We start from the raw sequence: 18859 nt of genomic DNA, 5'->3' as shown, positions 1-18859 counted from the left end.
TTTTGAAACAAGATTGAGATTGTTCTTAATATGGTCTGAAAGTTTGTGATGATGAATGGTTATGGTGGAAAGTTTTGTACGAAAAGCTGCCCCTCTCTCCCCCAGTTAGCGTTCTATTTTATATATATATATAAACCTCAGAAATATGTCATAGTTGGATTTGGACAACAGATTAATTGATATTAAGAACTTGTCTCTCATAGTTAATTTCCTTTCAATGCTGTCTTGAGAATGTTTTGCAAAGTTGAAGATGCTGTCTTGAGGTTGTTTTGGAAAGAAAATAACTTTGTGTCTTTTTTTGATATTTTTGTGATAAAAAATACATAAAAATGAAAAAATAATAATTTCTAAAAATGCTTAAGTTAAAAAACGAAAATTAATATAAAAATATTATTTTTGTGATTTTTTTGAATAAAAAGTAAATAAAAGTAAAAAAGTTGAATATTTCAAAAAAAGCTTAATTAAAAAAACAAAAATATTAAAATTAAACAATAAAAAAAAACTTATTTTTGTGATTTTATTTTTTTTAATATAAATAAAATTAAAATCATAGTTAGAAACAAATAAAATGAGAAAGTGTTAGAAGTGGGATTCGAACTCGGGACCTTGCGCTAATGTAGCTTTCACGCTCAAATTCTTACCAGCCGTGCCAATTCATTTATTCGAAATAAAATGGCGTTGACAAATATATGAGGGCAAATTTTGGGGTATGACACCCTCGTATGTTCGACCAGAACTACGTTATGAAGTGGCTTTCAAACTTAATCCTCCAAAATTCCCTCCACTGCCAAGTGCGGATTTTGGTGTGGCTCTGAGCCCCCCTTTTCCAAATTGGTTTGTGTGTGGCAACGTTTTAAAAGATCTTCAAGAAAGTACTAAAAAACGTGCTGAACGAGTGGTTCCGACTAAGCATACCTTGGATACTTTCAAAGGACATCTTCATGTAGATCTTGAACATGTTCGTGTCTTGACTCCAATACCTGAAGGTTTGGATTCAGACAATTTTTCGACTGACTTTTCTTTTCTTTGCTGATATACTGATTTCAGTTTCAACTACAGCTATTGCTCGAAGGAGGAAGATTAAAGAAGCTCCTACCCAAAAGGATTATGGGGCATCTAAAAGCAACAAACCAAGTGAGAGTGACTCCATTGTTACTGACAAGAAGCCCACGGTACATACCCACTTTATATTCTTAATCTTGTATAATCTGTGAGCAGTACTCATTTTGCTTAATATATATATTTTCCAGAGCTCGAAACCCCCAACAGGTTTGAAACGGAAAGTCTCTTCAACAGTTGTCTCAGATGACGAAGATAAATCTCCTCCTCGTACCAGACAAGGACATAGAAAGAGACAAAAAGCTGTTACCCCTTCAGGAAAAGAGAAAGGGGTAAGTTCCTCCAAAGTTGCTTCTCCTAGCGACAAGGCATCTTCTGAAGAATCTCCTCTGAAAACCGCCAGTAATGCTTTCGTTGTCGAAAGCCATAATTCAAGTCCAGACAATATCCCAACCAAGGTATTTGGGTTTCAACCCACATACTATCTTGTAATTTTAACTAAATGATTAAACCGACATCTTACCTTGTTATTGCAGGATGACGCTGGCACTGCCACTTCAGGTCTTAAGGCTCATGACCTCACTATTAATGTTGATAAACTTCACGGTAATCGTAACTCTTTCACTTCCGTCGATAAACTCCTCAAAGCCTTATCCTTACGACTAATTCTGGTTTGTTTAACACAGATATCTCTCAAAACAAAACTCATGTTCTCTCACCAATCTTCGAAGATGCTAGGCCACTCACCACCATATTGCCTAATGAACCAGTCGAAGAAAGCCAATCTACTGACGAATCCCCACCTACTCATCAAGACAAAAATTTGGAAGAAGATCATCCATTCTCAGGCAGCGACAATGTGAATCCACAACCACATGACAGCGAAGACACTGCATCGGAACAAGATGCTATGGAGGAAACTTCTAAACCAGAAAAACACAATCCTCAAGAAACTTCAGCCCTAGACACAGAAACCACTCCTGGGACAACTTCGAAGCCTGCCCCTGCGAAGCCTACTCCTTTGGAACTGGAACAGCTTAAGCAAACTGATCCTCTTAGTTTTCTAAAGGCTATTATGAATATGAATACTTCTTCGCCTTCAGAACTTGATGTCTCTCCAGCTGTCGTTATAGAATCTGGTGACAAGGAAGACATTCCCAACCTCCTTCGACAGATAAAAGAAAAGTTCTTTGGGGTCAATCTCGTGGATGTTCTTAGCTGGGAACCTATTAAGAGTCACAACTTAAATCAACTCTTAAAGAAAGTGGATTTGTTTCAAGTCTCAACAGAAGTTTCAGAGATAATTGTTTTGCTAGGTTCTCTAGTTGAACAGCTCCAGGCCAACATTCTTTGAAAGCAAAATGTCGAAAAGGAACTATCTGAGAAAATGGCCTCTCATGACTCTTCATGGAATTCTGCTGTGGATGCAACGAAACAAGGTGAGGCCCTCAAGCTTAAACATTCAGAAAATCAGAAGGCTTTTGATGATTACGAGAAGAACATCAACTCCTGGAAGCAAGAGATAAAGGCCCTCGAAGAAAAGATAAAGGAAGCTGAACATTGTCAGGCAGCCATACAAAAAGCCAACCAACAGGATTTGCTCGAAGTGGTGCAATCGGGGATTAAACATTTCGAAACTGCGCAGAAATTAGTGCCAGAGATTGAAAGATTGAAGAAACACCGGGCGTTACTTGAGCTTCGTATGTCTTCGTGGGAAACTCAATATTTGAAGATCAAAAATAGCCTCCTTGAGGATTTTAACTAGCTGTTTCCAATCCTGTATTTTGTTGCATTTTCGTTTTGTAATCGAACCTTTTGTAGAAACATCTATCTGTATGCTTGACTTCTATTTTCATTCCGTCTATGTTTCTAATATTCGCAAGCACTATCTTTTAGCAAATCTTTCAAGTTCTGCCAGAATATATCTTCAGATTTTCCACAGTGATTTTATTTAATGCAACATGTAGACCCTGACCATCCTTCGCAGCATCCTTGCCTTTAGACTTGACGTTTCCACTTCTCTAGCCATAATCATTATTACACAGTGACGTCACTCTCTTCAAAACGTCTATTTGAGACGTGCGTGCGTCAGTTTCATGATTACTTCTCAACTTCCAAGGGCGGGAAACGGCGGAAGCCTTAACTCCCTTTTTGGAAAACCAAATGCAGTCTAATCAATCATCAACATTTTAAACCAACCTTCAGTATCCCAGGTCTATATAAAGGGTCTAATATTACTTTCATTTCTTCATTCCTGTGCTTTCTCACATACTAACAACAGAAAAGAAAAACCAACTTCTTTCTCCAAACCCTTTTTCTGAAATGGCTGCACCTCTTTCTTTCAACAACATAAAAGCTCTTATCAAGAAAGAATTCAAACTTTCTGAAGATGAACTTGATAACAACTTCATCAGCCTCGAAAACCTCTTTGTCAACCAAGAACTGGACTTCTACTTTGAAGAAATCCTGGAGGGTCCTGTCTACCCCAACATGTTGGCAGATTTCTGGATGTTTGCGTCTCTACGCATAGATCCTGAAGGTAGGACCACCATTGTTTCTGAGGTTCGACATGCTCATATCAGCATCACTCCCACCACCATTGCCAACCTAATGAGATGCAATAATTCTGGGGAAACTTTTGATGATAACAGCTTCAACATGACTACTCATCTCATGTTAAGGACTCTCATGGACAACGACCCCTTCAGTGCCAAGGTTATCAGGATCTGGCATCAAATGCTTGTGGGTAACTTCCATCCTCGGAGGCTTGATGAAAACAGCATTATGGTTGAAGATTTGGAGTTTATTCTTTGTGGTCTTCGAGGGAAGAAGATTAACTTACCTTTGATGATTTTCAAAGGACTTATTAAGGCTGTTTCCATAGGTGTCACACGTCAAGGGACTGTGACCTGTCTTCCCTATGGGAGACTCCTCTCTTACATTTTCCTTAAGAAAGGTGTAGTGAGGAGGATGCGCAATTCTGGATCCATAGACATGTTCGAAGCCGTAAGCTTGCCTGTGCTGTCCTTGGAGGGTTTAGATCAAAGGATTAATTAGCAAGTGTTTGCCTTAGGTTTTTATGCTTTCTTTTTGTAATCTCAGAAGTTTCTAGATCATGTTCTTTGGATCCTTTTTGTAATGCATGTACTTCTGTGTTTGAATGAAAATATTTTGGTGTTTTCTTTGACTCTTTTCCTTTAATTTATCAACCCATTCTGATTGTAAAGCCATTTTGATCAATGCAACACATATGTTTTGATACATGCCTGACCATTTTGGCTTTCGTAGTACCCTGAATGTCTACGTTTTTGCAATCTTTACTTCGTACATGCTTGGTTTATATCTCTTCAAATATTTCCCGTTTACTCTCAAGATCCTACGATCTTCTGCCAACTCTTCAATTTCGTAAGCATTGTTCGAAAATACCTTTAAGATTCGAAAGGGTCCTTCCCAGTGTGGGGACCATTTACCAAGTGTCTGATTCTTTCGATCTATAGGTAAAATAACTTTCCAAACTAGGTCATTATTAATAAATGTTTTACCTTTCACCTTTTTGTTGTATGCTCTGGACACTCTTTCCTTTTGTCTTTTTATCATTTCCAGCGCTCGAAGTCTGTCCTCATCCAAATCTACCAACTCATTCATCATTAACTCCCAGTATACGTTGGGAGGAATATCTGCTTGTCTTTGTATCCTTACTGATTGCAAATATATCTCGATTGGAAGTACTGCATCATGTCCAAACGTCAACTGGAAAGGAGTTGTGTTTGTAGCTTCTTTTGGAGATGTTCGACAAGCCCAAAGTGCTTGGTCCAAAGTCTTATGCCAATTCTTGGGTTTCTTTCCCACATGTTTTTTAATAAGGCCAATTATTATTGTGTTTGCTGCTTCAACTTGTCCATTTGCTTGAGCATAGTAAGGTGTAGAAGTAAATAACTTGAAACCTATTTCTTTGGCAAAGTCTTGCATTTTTCGTCCAGTAAAGACTGATCCTTGATCAGTTGTTATACTTTCTGGGATTCCAAACCTATATATAATATGTTTCTGAATAAACTCAATCACGGCCTCTTGATCCACATTCGCCAGTGGTATTGCTTCGACCCATTTCGTGAAATAGTCTATTCCTACTAATATGTACCTTTGACCTTTAGACGACTTGGGGTGAATTTCTCTAATCAAATCTAATGCCCATCCCCTAAAAGGCCAAGGTTTCACTATTATACTTAATTCGTTTGCTGCAGCGTGTTGGATACCTGCATGTTCTTGACACCCTTTCGCAAACTCTATGCAATCTTTTAACATCGAAGGCCAGTACATCCCATAACGAAACAAAAGCCATTTCATTTTGTGCCCTGCTTGATGTGCACCACATGCTCCACTGTGTACGTTCGACAGGGCCAGATATGCTTCTGCTTCACCCAAGCATTTCAATAATACCCCTTCAGGAGTTTTCTTGAACAATTCATTTCCCATCAGGAAATATGACAGGGCTCTATACTTGATTTTCCTGTCTGTATCCGTCGAAGGATTTTTTAGATAGTTTATTATTGGACTCCTCCAATCTGTATCTGCCAATGAGTCTATGTTTAATACTTTGAATTCTTCTTTGTTGGCATAACCCAATTGTGAATTCTCTAGGTCACTTGGGGAAAGTTTAGTAGACATTGCTCTCCCTCTTACTTCAATCAATTCCTCTAACTTCTCTTTTGATACTTTGTATCCTGAAGCTAATTGTGCCAAGTCGTTTGCTTCTTGGTTATTTATCCTTGATATGTGTTTTAATTCCACATATTCGAATTTCTTGAGTAGCCTATTTGCTATGACAAAATACATGATCAAATTTTCTTTGATGCACTTGTATTCCTTTGTCAATTGTTTAATGACCAATTCGGAGTCTCCTTTAATTTCGACTCTGGTTGCCCCCAATTCTAACAAAGCTGCTTCGTATTCAGCTTCGTTGTTGGAGCATAATGGACCTTCGATTTTATACTTGAGCTTTGTTGGAATTCCATCAGGAGAAATTATCAACATTCCAACTCCAGTTCCTTCTCTATGCGTTGAACCATCGAAGTATAACTTCCAGGGTTTTAAACCCACATACTGTTGATGACTCTCAACTACTTCATGGTCGACAATGAAGTCTGACACAATTTGACCTTTCATTGCCTTGAGAGGCTGAAATATTAATGAATATTCAGTAAGGGCTAAAGCCCACTTACCAATTCGACTATGTAGTATTGGCTTGGATAACATATGTTTAATAACATCACAATGAGATGAAACATAGACATCAACTGGCTTTATATAATACTTAAGTTTGATATAAGAGAAATACAAGCAAAGGCAGAGCTTTTCTATAGCAGTATATCTAGTCTTTGCATCATTGAGTACTCTACTTAAGTAATAAATGGCTCTTTCGATGCCATTCTCATCTTCTTGTGCCAGCATGCTGCCTATTGTTTTATCTGACGCTGAAATGTATAGGCGCATGTGCTTCTTCCCATTTGGGGGAGATAAGATTGGTGGACAAGTCAAGTATTGCTTGATCTGATCGAAAGCTTCTTGATGTTCAGCACGCCATTCAAATTTTCCTTGCTTAAGCCGTGGTAGAGGTGAGAAAGCTTGCGTGCGTCCACTCAAATTAGAGATAAATCTCCTTAAGAAATTTATCTTTCCCAATAATGATTGTAGTTCTTTCTTTGTGGACGGAGACTTGGTTTCCATTATGGCTTTCGTCTTGTTCTGGTTAATTTCTATTCCTTTTTTGTGGACTACGAAACCCAAGAAATCACCTGCCTGCACAAAGAAAGCACATTTGAGGGGGTTCATCTTCAAGCCATGTTTCCTCATTCTTTCGAATGATTGGCTCAAATGATCGAGATGACTCATACCCGAGGTAGATTTTACCACAATGTCATCTATATATACTTGCATGAATGTTTCTATAAAGTCATGGAATATAGAATTCATTGCTCTTTGATAAGTTGTCCCAGCATTTTTTAAACCAAAAGGCATTACAACCCATTCGTAAGTGCCTATTGCCCCTGGGCAACGAAATGCTGTTTTGGATACATCATCCTCTGCAATAAAGATCTGATTGTATCCAGAATATCCATCCAACATGCTCAAATACTCAAAGCCTGCGGCTGAGTCTACTAGCATTTCTGCTACAGGCATGGGATATTCGTCTTTAGGAGTGGCTGCATTAAGATCACGAAAGTCTATGCATACTCTTAATGAACCATTCTTTTTAATTACAGGTACTATATTAGCAATCCATTCAACATACCTTGTAGTTTGGATAAACTTGCAACGTAGAAGCCTTTCGACCTCTGCTTTAATCTTCGAATGAATCTCTAGCGCGAATCTCCTGGGAGTTTGCTTTACAGGCTTCTTCCCTTCTTTTATTTGTAGTTTCAATTCGACCAAGTCTCTTCCTAGACCAGGCATCTCATCATAATCCCAAGCAAAACAATCTCTGTTTTCTTTCAACATTTTGATGACCGTTGCTTTTAGTTCTGGTTCTAGTTTCGCGCTGATGTATGTTATTCTTTTTTGATCCTTGTCTCCAAGATTTACTTCTTCAAGTGGATCTTGAGCCAACATCTTTATGTTCGATGCCATTGGGTCTTTTTCAAATCCCAAAGGTTCTTCGTTGTAAATTGCATCTAACCTTTGACTCGATTCTTCTCTCACGATCTTTTCGACTTGAACCGGGTCTTCAGAGAATTCGAAACTCGTATGTATCTCTAACACTGTTACTCCTTTTTTGGTTAGAACTGCGTCCATCTTTGCATTTGATAGTTCGTCTTCGAGAGCCGCCTTCCTTTTGTTCTCGGCCACGTAAGCCGAAATCTTTTCGAAGAACGAAGACTCAGACATTATTAATGTCATCGTCCCAGCCTGTTGGCCGTACTGCTGGATAATTCTCCAATGGTGCTGTATCTGCTGGACCATCCATGATCTCTCTATCCCACTGGAATCCATTTGGGTGTAAAGTTAAATAGTACAATGCATTCTTATTTGGGGTATACATCTCTTCTGCAGCATGACAAGGACTTATGTTTGCCAGGTTCCTATCGAAGTTGGTTTTATTCACCTGGTTAACTTCAGCCATATAGTAACTCTGATCTCCTTCGATATTCTCCACTATACCATCTTCCCTCCAAATTGTCACCCTTTGATGCATTGTCGAGGGCACAGCTGCCACCCCATGAATCCATTCCCTACCAAGCAAAAGGTTGTAATTTGCTTTTGCTGGTATAACCATGAACATAGTTGGCCTTGTGACTGAGCCCACTGTCAAATTGACCTGAACGACTCCCACTGTTTGTCCTATTTTGCCTTCGTAGTTAGATAAGACCATGTTATGTGGCCTTATATCAGTATCGAACATACCAATTCTCTTTAGCATGTATTGAGGCATTAGGTTCCCCGCTGCTCCCCCGTCGACTAGGACTTTATTAATGCCAACATTCTCAATTTTAGCCCTGATATAGAGTGGCTTCAAATGATTTCGCATACCCTCATCAGGCCTTTCGAAGAAAGCGTTCTGTTCTTAAACTGCACCATTATTCAGCACATAATAACACACAGGCCTGTGCTTCGCCATTTCCTCGATATCAGCCTCTTCGCAGTCTTCAACTTCAGTCTCCTGATTAAACTCATGAGGGAGTACGTATACAAAGTTTCAATTGAGGTTTATAGACGAAACTCCATCAGAATCGAAATCATTTGTCATTCTATCCTCTTCTTTCCAGGAATTGGAGCACATCTTTTCTTCTTCGTCCAAGATCTTTTCAGCTTCGAATAGCCTGCGTTCCACCGGAGGTTTGTTTGACTTTGCCCCCTAGTGTGGGACTTGGTTGCTACTAGAATCACCAGCTTCTCTTGGTCTGTATTCCTTTTGAGCCTTTTTTATTCTCTGATGCCTTCTCCACTGGGATCGGGACATAGGATTTTTTCCTTTGTGATTCTCCAATCGATACGCCTCTCGATTTTGTTTTTGAAATTGCTTCCTATATGCCATTGCAGTTCTTCCTCCTTGGTCCCAACTTCGCCATTTGTTGTTTCTTGCATTAGCTTGCACCCATCTATCCCTGGGTGCATCTGTAGGGACTTTGAATGTTACCCTTTGAGCTCTGGGGTGTGGGCTATCAGGCCTCTTCGTTGGAGTCCATATGTCGAAACCGTATAGGTTAGGACGCAACCCCTGAGTTTCTCGACCCATGTAGCAGTACACACGTTCGAAAGATCTTGCCAGCATTTCATCATAGACTGCCCCACATCTGGGGCATAGTGCAACTTCAGTGTTCCCTTTGTGGCATCTGACCAAAAATCCTACTAAGCTTTCCTCCATCCTTGGGTACACTTGTAGTAGGGGACTTGGTTCTCTCCCTGGGTGTTCCCATCTTTCGCGTCGAGCCCTTTCGAAGTTAGCTTCGACCCTTCGATTCAGCATGATCGAACACCTTGGACACATCCATTGTTTTCCACCATTCCTCTCATGGCAATTCCAAAGGTAGTCTTTAAGGCTTTCACCTTTTGGAGGAGCTTCGATGCCCCCATTTTGCCTCGTCAGCCATGTCTCTAATTCGCCAAATTCAGACACTGGACGTCTGGCGCTGACCATGTTAACAACTGCTGGAGGAACTTCAGAGATTTGGATTTTCTGGAGTTTCATTCTGAGGTCTTCAGTGGCCCCACTGTTCTCTCCCTTCGACCCTTCAGGTATCTCTGTCTTGGAAGATTCTTCAACATCAGTATTGAAGACTATATCATTATTTAGGCTCTCAGTAGCCTGCTTTCCATTGAACATTGTTTTGGTTTCCGCAACTTCGACTTCAGATGCCTCCACCATGTTGATATCTTCTAGCTCACAGAGGCTAGCGTCAGCAATGTTCAGGGGATTGGTATCGACCTTCATGTGACTCTTGGTCTTGTCAGCAAACTTCAACCTTCCATCTTTGATAGCATTTTGAATTAGATCCCTGAAAAGAAAACATTGTGAAGTTTTATGGCCTAAAAAACCATGATATTTACAAAAACCTCTTTTCTTCCGTTGTTCCAACGGAGGAATTTTGGAATTTGGAGGCAGTATCATTTGGCCATCTTTTACCAGTAAATCAAATATTTCATCACACTTGGTAACGTCGAATGTATAAGTTTTCTTAGGGAACCTATCATTCTTATTGTTTTCTACTGGATTTTTTCCATTTGCAGGGTTTAGCAATTTGCAGGCATAAGGTGGCGCTTCTTTCAACTCAGCTAAGTCTATTTCGACTTCTTCAGGGTTATACGAGTCATTGAAAGACTCATCATCAGCGTCTTCGGCTTCGACGTACGCTACCCTTTCCTTTTTATAACTTTTATTTGCTCTAACCTTTTCTACTTTCAAGCGTTCGACCTGTCGAACCCTATCTGCCAACTGGGCCATATCCCTAAGGTATTGGGTATCTAGTTTCTTTCTAATTGAATAATCTAGACCACCCGCAGCCATTTCGACTAGTTCATGCTCTGGGACTGTTGTAAAACACCTTGATTTCAACAGACGAAACCTATTTAAGTAATCATCAATTGGTTCTGTGAACTTTCTTTTAATACTGGCCAATTCTTTCAGACTTATCTTAGTTTGGCCTATGTAGAATTGTTCATGGAACAGCCTTTCTAAGTGTGCCCATGCATCTATTGAATTTGGTGGCAGGGTAGTGAACCAAATGAAAGCATTCTTTGTTAGCGAACTAGGGAAATATTTGATCCTTAGGTCTTCGTTTCCTGCTAAGTCCCCTGCTTCTGTCAAATATCTAGCAATATGTTCCACCGTTGACTTGTTAGTTTCGCCTGAAAACTTTGTAAATTTGGGTACCTTAGTGCCCCTAGGCAACTCTGTCTGCATGATATAATCTGATATGGGGGATGTATAATTTGGACGTCGAAGTCCAGTACTAAGGCCATTATTGGCCATAACCCTTTCTATCATGGCAGTTAAGTTATTTTCTGTAGCCAGATTTTCTCTTCTGACTCTTTGGACAATCTCATCTGGATGCTCGTCCCTACCCACGATCCTTAATCTGGGTCTCTCTTCTTCTGTTTCCTGTCGAACGGGAACGGTTCTTTGATTTGAAGCCTCTAAGTTAATTACTGGAGTTCCTTCGGTCATCTCTGTTCTTCGTGAGGGGCCTATATCTCTAGTGGCTGTCCTAGATGGTGGAACCACATCTTGTATACGTTCCAAAATGGGCCTCTCTTCTTGATTCGAAGGCTGTTTGTCTTTCCTTCTTGGTTGTGGCACTCCCATGAAATCTGCCATTCGATTCATTTGGGATGATATCTTTTGGAAAGTCTCCACATTATCCCGATTTGTATTAGCAATATTTGTCGCTAGTGGGTTCAAAATTGAAGCCAATTCTTTGGCCAAGACCCCTAACATATCATGGTTGCTTGCATCCATTTCTTGCCGAAATGCTGCTTGGTTATTTGTGGTAAAATGGGGCATCTGGGTAGAAAAACTAGTGTTGTGTGCACTTCGACCCACTGAACCAACATTCGGTGAAAACGTCGCATTGTTAGTTGTGCATATGTGGGCCCTGCCCCTCGTACGTCTGTTCCAAATGGATATAGCATTCCGTATGGATTATTTGGCCTCCACTCGAAAGTAGAATTCGTGCCTTGTGTTGCACCCCAAAATTTGCCCTATTTATTTGAGCTATAAGTTAGTGATGACGTTTATTTCGTCATTCAAAAAAATCAAGAAAATAATAAAGGGTTTCCCATCTGAGCGCTTGAGTTTGTGGAGGTTTGATTGATGATTAATTGGCTTATATGTTGAGGTTTTCTTCAATGGATTGTTGTTGTGGTGTTTTGAAATACAAGTGTGGTGGCATAGGAGATTGATTGGTTCATTTACTTTGGTCAATACACTTTGCGGTTCTCATCAAATGTTTGTTACTTCAATCACAATTTAATTGGTATTTTGAGAATTGAAGTTAAGGATTCAAGGTTGTCATTGAAGTTTAGAAGCGAAGGTTTACCAAGTGAACAAAGTTTCATCGAAATGGCGATTTGATTAGAGTTTATTGATTAATATTCAAAGTAATCTAAATCAAAGTTTCGTTCAAAATTCTTTCCAAGGGAGGAATCAAGATTCATTCAAATGTCATTCACTCAAAGTCAAAGTTCAAAGGCTTGAAGCATATTTCTAAATCATAGCAATTCATGTTATTTCCAATTACAAATATGATTCAAGTCCATGTTCATTACAAGAAATTACAAAAGCCCATTTACAAAACTATACAAAAAAAAATCAATTGCCCACTCCATTACAAAAATACCATACAAAAAATAGAAAGACAATCTATATGCAAAATTCCAACCCTGCATCAAATAAACCAAAAACAACAAGTTTAAGTTTCTGCATAATAAAACCGCCAATACATACTTCAAATGGACGGCATCAAAACCAAAAATCAGAAGGAAAACCGACTTGCAACTATTAACAAAAAAAGAAGAATAAATCAGTTCGAAAGAAAAACCGCAAGAGGATTTCACAGCTCAGCAGAGAAACAGAAAATAGTAAAAAAGAGAATTCAAAACAAAAACGCAAGAGAATCGTAACAAAGTTTGCGCTTCAATCTTCAATCTTCATCAACCACAACAGAAGCTTCATCTTCACGCTTCAATTTTCATCATAAAACAGAAAACCTCTTCATCTTCAATCTTCATCGTTCCTCATAACCTTCAACTCTCATCCATAACAGAACTCATCGATTCTGAGAACCTCTCAACCTTCACAGAATTCTTCAACCACAATCATCAAACTCCAAGCTTCAATATCAATCTCTAATCTCTTCCTTCGATCTTCACCAAAGGAAATTCAGTAAAAAAAAGAGAAGAGAGAATAAGAAACCTGTAACAGAATGTAACAAACTCTTCTTCGATTCATCTCTCTCGTTCGCCTTAACCTTCATCGTTCATCACCACAACCGAAGGTTCTCACTATCAGGACGCGTGAATCCACACCTTCATCAATCCACCACCATAACTTTCGGAACCTACAACAACGTCTTCATCGCATCAACATCGCCCTTCATCTTTTCTCAGCATCGTCTTCCACAAGCCATCTGCAGCAAGAACGGCATCCTCTCGGATTAACCTTCACAGATCCACAGAGGCACTCTTCATCTCCATCATCCTCGCAACAATCAGCGACACGATTCACACCTAAGATTTCAACATCAAACTTCAATGAGAGTTCGATCAACAACACAACAACTCAGAAAAAAAATCAAGAAAAAAGAAGAATCAAATTAGAGATGAGTTTGAGGCGAAGAGAAGTGTGACTTGATCGGAGTTAATCGGTTCAGAGATGAGATGATGGCGCGCCGATTTAGTTTTTTTGGAGGTATGCTGTCATCACATTTGCGATGGGAGATAGCGTGAGAGATCGAAGGAAGATGAGTGCGAGTATGAGTTCGATGAGAAGAGGAACGAATGGAGAGAGAGGGATACGTCGCGCTATTGGCTTGCATAGAAGGAGATAAGCTCGCCGGAGAAGAAGAGCCTCCGACGCCGCCGCTGAGTTCGTTGAGGAAGAGAGGGAGAGCGTCTTTCACGTATAAATTCCAATGGTCACAATTTCTACCCTAATCCCCTTTGTTTATTCATTTTCTTGTTTTAATTGAGGTTAACTAGAGTAATTGGAATAATGCAGTGGTTAATTAAGAAAATGTGATTAATTAGGATCCAGTTCTATAATTGATAATAAAACTCTGATGGATCATAGCCTTGGCCCAAAACAAATTACTGTTCATACACCCCCAGGCCCTCCAGCATCCCTTTTTGTTGGCAAAAAACACTCCTTGGGCCAGCAACACCTGGGCCATGCGCCCTTAGCCTTTGCATACACCAGTTTTCTGGCTATTAACACCCCTTGACCCATGTACTATTCTAGTTAGAATTAGTTTTGATTTCGTATTTTCTTAGATGATAAAATGTAACGGTATTTCAATATTCTTAATAGATTTTGTGTTAGCTTTTAGATAGAAAATGCAATACAAAAATATGTAATATCTCTTGCTTGTTAGAATTTAATTGTTTTTTAGTTTTGTTCTATTACTTTTTAGATAGAAATGACATAAAAATCATCTTGTTTTGTTGGAATTTGCATGATAAAAATAATCAAAAACATGTAATGTTTCTTTGTTAGAATTTAATGTCTTGTTCTATTATTCTTTAGATGAAAATGCCATAAAAAACAATTTAATCTTGTTAGACTTTTGTTTTAGAATTTAATTAGGATTTAATTTCTATTATTTTCTATGGCGGGTGCTTGCCTCCTTGTTATCACTGATTTGTTTGTTGAGATGTGCGAGATACTTCGAGAGAGCCTTCGATTGTGATTCGACTTGCTTCGTGTTCCACTTTATTTGTGGGACACAAATTCGCTTCCGGTGCGATTGACTTGCGTCGTGTTCCACTTTATTTGTGGGATACAAACTTACTCCCGATGCCAGTCACCTGATCTCTCATTCATTGAGATGTATATCCCTGTATTGTCTGGCTTGTGTTCTCTTGCAGGTTGCTCGTGTGGTTATGCTCGACGCGTGCCACATGTCGCTGGTAACTTTGCTTGATGATGGTTTTTCACGACGACGCTTTCTGACTTGCTTTGCTTGATGCTAGCTTACGCGAAGTATTTTGGACTTCTCTGCTTACGCTTGCTAGCTCATTGCGGATTTGCTATCCGCTCGGTATTGTCTCCTTGTCCCTTTTACCGCTTTCCGCATCATCCTATAACATGAGAAGTAGGACTTAGACATGCATCTGGCCAAGCCCTCGAAAGAGGCTCTGTTTTTGTTGGTGTGTTTATATTTGTGCTTTGCGGCAGGGAGTCACGGTGTAATAAGTCCTATATGGCACTCCGTTAAGTCCTCATGGAAGGCATGCGGTCAAGGGTTCGTAATCAACCCCCGCCCAGTCTCATCGAGTCTGTTTGGTATGCGCACGCTACACGTTGCTCGCTTCCGAACCAGCACAAGATCTTGTTATCGAGTATGTCAGGTAAAGGGTTCATGCAATCGGACCCCCGTCTTTCCTATAGCTCGCGTCGCTCGACGTTGATGCTCGGTGTACGCACGCACCGTTTTCCTTTACGATCCGTGACGGCTTGGTTGCTGAGAGGGGTCCGCCCTCTTGTCTATGGCCCGATCATTTTCGCGAGGTCTAATGCTTGGTTGACTTGGGTTGAGCTGCTCCCCTTGGCTATGGCGGGACCGCTTTTCTACCATTCGGTCAGTACCGTTGGTTTTGTTTGCTTTACGAGCGGATGCTCGTTTGTGTGATATTATTGTTTGCTTCCCTTTTCCCTCGTAGGTTGATTAGTTTAGTTTAGACTGATACCCTTTGTATGATAACATTAGGTAGCAAGCTTTCCCCCTTAGCTTAGGTCTTCCTCATGCATTCTTTAAAACACAAACCACACTCTTTGATTTTCTTTTCTTAAGAACTTGTTATTTCCGCTCCATTCCCAAGCGTAAGCCTCCAAAGGTCGAGCAGCGGAGTGTGAATGTAACTCGTTCACCTAAAAAACACAAAACAAACGGAAATTAGTTAGCCGAGCTACGGTAGCTCTGATTCTGCAAAACAGATACGTAGGCAGCGGGGTAGGGCCCGTGCGAGCATAATACTTTCTTTTCCCTACATTCTGCATTCATTTTAGTCCAGATTAGCGTAGTTTTCTTACACACCCATAGTTTTAGACACAGGCGTGGATACCATCGAGTACGATGGGCGTGAGGGGTGCTCATACCTTCCCCTCGCGTAACCGACTCCCTTACCCTTTTTCTCTGGTCGTGAGACCGTTGTTTTGTTTTGTGGTTTGCTGGCATTCCCTTCCTTTTCAGGATAAATATGTTAGTGGCGACTCTGTTAATTTTCGCGGGGTAGCGACAGCTGGCGACTCTGCTGGGGACGTCTTGACCTGTTGCTGGTCCGGACTCAGCGAGTCGATCCTAGCGCTTGTGTGTTTATCATTGGGTGTTTTTATTGCTTTGCATATTTACCTGTTTGCATTGCATTCTATGTGCGCTTTTACTTTTCTGCATCATATTCTGGACTGGCTGGATCTCTGTCTGTTGGGTGGGTGTTTCAAGAGGTAAAAGGCCCAATACCCAGGCTATGTGTGAACCATAGGAACCCTAGGATAGAGTGGGAGCATGGTTTGTCTCGAGGTGTACGTCTCGGGATGGATTATGTGACCACGAGCAGAGTAGTGGTTTCAAACGGAGGTATTATCGTCACCCGCTTCCGCGCTGTGATGATGCTTACCTTCGGGCGGACCGTATACTGCGTTTCATGACCTTACCTTGGCCTAGATTTACCCGTGAGTGGGGCGGGAATCAATCATTGATTAACAGGTACATTGATGGTGACTTTGGTTCTTGTTCGTGGGTTACCGCTGTTCTCGTTCGAGTGTACTATTGGTTCCTGTTCGTGGGGTACTAGGGTTCTTGTTCGAGTGGTAATCTATGTTCTATTCCAGTGTGTTGGTGACTATGGTTCTGATTCTATTGGTTATGTCCCGTGATCTACGGGGAGTTCCGAATTGGTGCCGAACCTTTGAACCTGTGCCGTGTGATTTCTCGGTATCTCAGATATATCCAGCATTTGTGATTCCCACCACCTTGCATCATTGCATATTTACTTTCCAAAAAATGATGTACAAAAAATAACTAGCATACATGTTCCTTTCATTTCCAAGGAATCGTATCTTTAAGCCTCGTGTTGAGCTTTTCCATCTCTTGCTTGCAAAAATCAAAAAAACAAGGATTCCTTGGAAATCGAATGAACATGGCATTGCATTCATATCATGCATCCCATACATTCCATGCATAACAGGTGTTCAGGATCGAGGATTTCTTATTCAGACTTGGTACAAACACTTGATACAGACTCAGAGACTTGATTTGTCCTTATTGTGTGTTCAAAGATCAGTCATGAAACAACTTTGTGGGTGACCAAGAGGAAAGCTCAGTTGAGGTTCTTCTTGAAGACTTGTCTTATGCTCATTTGCTTCCATGCTTGCTTTATTTGCAACTGGTTAAGCTCTGTATTGTGTGGATATCTACAGATTCTATGCTTGATGACGATGACACTAGGTGTGAGTTCTATTTTGGGTCACCTGGTCGTGATGTTAGTATCTACAAGTCTTTGAAATTGCTTGGGGCTCCCGCACGAGGGATAAGCAAGACATTGTCTATCTTGAGCATTGCACCATTTGCATTGCTCGAATCCCTAAAGCATTACAGATTCCGTGTGACTTTTCCAGAATTTTTTGCCAGACAGTAATCCAAAGTGTTCAGCAGAGACACCTCTCATTCTCAAGGATCGGCCTTACATCCCGAGTCACCTCTCCTCATGGAGTTTCCTTTTCAGCAACCTTTGCTTGTCAACAGAGACATAAAGAATATGAGAAACAAGCTGTTGTGATCTCAATGCCTTGAATTCGAGTTACTTCCTTGCTTGTTGGAATTTCAGTTGGTTAAGATTCATTCTTTGGGTGTTTCTCACCACAGATAGCTCTCTTGATTCCGATGACAATACTCGGTGTTTTCCATTTGGGGGCACCTGATCATAATGTCAAGTCTTACAAGGTGTTGAGGTACAAAGATTCCAGGACTTGCTCGACACAGAGATGTTTGGTTCATTCATAATGGTTTCTACTAGTCAATCACATTTCATCTGCTGCAAGTAGAATGTTTGTCCTCCTCGAGGAGTAACTCATGAGAATCACTTACAATTGATACTACCAGAGGTTTCCTTCACAATGGCTATTGTGTGTTCCAAGTAATGACTTTGATAGCCAAGCGTCAGAGTTTATTGTTGTTCGCTGATAGTAATACAAGTTTCCTTCATTCATGATGGTGTTTTCTGTTTCAGCAGCTATATTTAGGGCTCCCGACCGAGGGATAAGCAAGACTCCGTGTTGTTGAGTTCGCATCATTGGCAGCTCAAATCCCTAAAGCATTCATAAACTCCAGTCGCTATATTTGGGGCTCCCGACCGAGGGATAAGCAAGACGCCTTGTATCTTGAGTTTGTACACCACTGGCATAACTCAAATCCCTAAAGCTGAGCACTTACAACTTCTGTATGACTTTGCCGAAATCTTCTTCCAGGAAGTGATCTAAAGTGTTCTATCTGAACATATGCAACGCTTGGTGTGTTTTCCACTATGGGGCACCTGGTTATCTGATTGAAGGTTGACATTCATTTAAAGACAAGGTACAAGACCTGATTGATTCAGAGGCTATCACATTCGCACCTGAAGGCCAGAATTAAAGTTCTCCTTTGACTCAACGGATCTTGTGAAGCAATAAGTCCATACGGAGATGATCTCCTCAACATTGGCAATTCCTAATTCATCATGCATGTTCATGTTTAAGCTTTCTTGTTTGCTCAAAACTATTTGTATGCAAAACTTGTTTGTTTTTGAACTATAATTATAATGCACTGAATATGTTTGTCTTGAAAAAATCCTTTCGCTTTTGCTCTTATATGTTTTTCTATGCTTTTTGTGATACTCAACTCTTGTTAACAAAGCATGATAACTCTGAACGGAGAATGATGAACATAATACCAAGAACCTCAAATGGTATGCTTTTGAGTAAAACCCTGTTGATGATGTACAGGCATTGTTTCAATTCCCAAACACTGGAGATATAAGGGAGTGAAACCTTTGTTAACCCATCTGAGCCTTCGAAGTAGGAGTTTCTTTTCTATAAGAAAAAACCCTTATCTTAACC

This window comes from Vicia villosa, unplaced genomic scaffold (assembly GCF_029867415.1).
Source record: "Vicia villosa cultivar HV-30 ecotype Madison, WI unplaced genomic scaffold, Vvil1.0 ctg.001104F_1_1, whole genome shotgun sequence".
Classification (NCBI taxonomy): domain Eukaryota; kingdom Viridiplantae; phylum Streptophyta; class Magnoliopsida; order Fabales; family Fabaceae; genus Vicia; species Vicia villosa.
The sequence above is the reverse complement of the archived record's forward strand: the minus strand, read 5'-3'. Positions refer to the sequence as shown.